Source organism: Penaeus chinensis, chromosome 24 (genome assembly GCF_019202785.1).
Source record: "Penaeus chinensis breed Huanghai No. 1 chromosome 24, ASM1920278v2, whole genome shotgun sequence".
NCBI classification, from domain to species: Eukaryota; Metazoa; Arthropoda; class Malacostraca; order Decapoda; family Penaeidae; genus Penaeus; species Penaeus chinensis.
Window position 1 is genome coordinate 29,857,403 of NC_061842.1, and position 724 is coordinate 29,858,126.

At 35.5% G+C, this 724-nt stretch overlaps 1 non-coding gene across 1 annotated transcript; it reads left to right on the forward strand.

The window, feature by feature from the left end:
- Positions 1–398: 398 nt before the first annotated feature.
- Positions 399–480, forward strand: Trnal-uag. The gene has a single exon. It is a non-coding gene; the product is annotated as a tRNA-Leu (tRNA).
- The last annotated feature ends 244 nt before the right edge of the window (positions 481–724 follow it).

The window sequence follows — 724 nt, forward strand, 5'->3', positions numbered from 1 at the left end:
AGTCAAGCATAAGTGTCTACCCCGCACAATGATATTTATTTAAATAACAAACAGATCTGCTTTACTCATCGTTAATTTCAATGGTAGAAATATCTACGAAAGAATTTAAGAACAAAACAGAAAAACCTACATACAATGTTGGGTATGTTGCCTCTTTGAACATTCACCAATTTCAGAAATATGATATTCGTGAACTATGCAGTATATTAGAGGATATAGAAAATAAGTTCCCACAAGCATTTGCCGATTCTTTGCCTGTAATCTTTTTAATTTCTCTGTATTCCTTTTTTATGGGGAGAAAAGCGACGTTGGAAATTATGTTTGCCAGATAATATTTCATAGGAGGGATATAAGCTGTTGTCCGATTTGATAATGTGTTAAATGTTATAATATCTGTAGGTAGCGTGGCTGAGTGGTCTAAGGCGCTGGTTTTAGGCACCAGTCTCTTCGGAGGCGTAGGTTCGAATCCCACCGCTGCCATAGATTTGAACACTTCATCGTTGCCTTGATGTGAGGTCAAACATACGCCGAGAAGCTAAAATGCATTTCCAGTGAGAAGATATGAAATATATGATCACTGCAAGATGTGAAGCTAAGATTTGTGTCAGCATTCAAATTAGGCTCATATCGTCATTATGAACTACCAAATGATTGATAAGGTCTAATATACTTATTTAAAAAATCGCAGATAAATTTACAGTAAATAGGACCACATTAATCATGT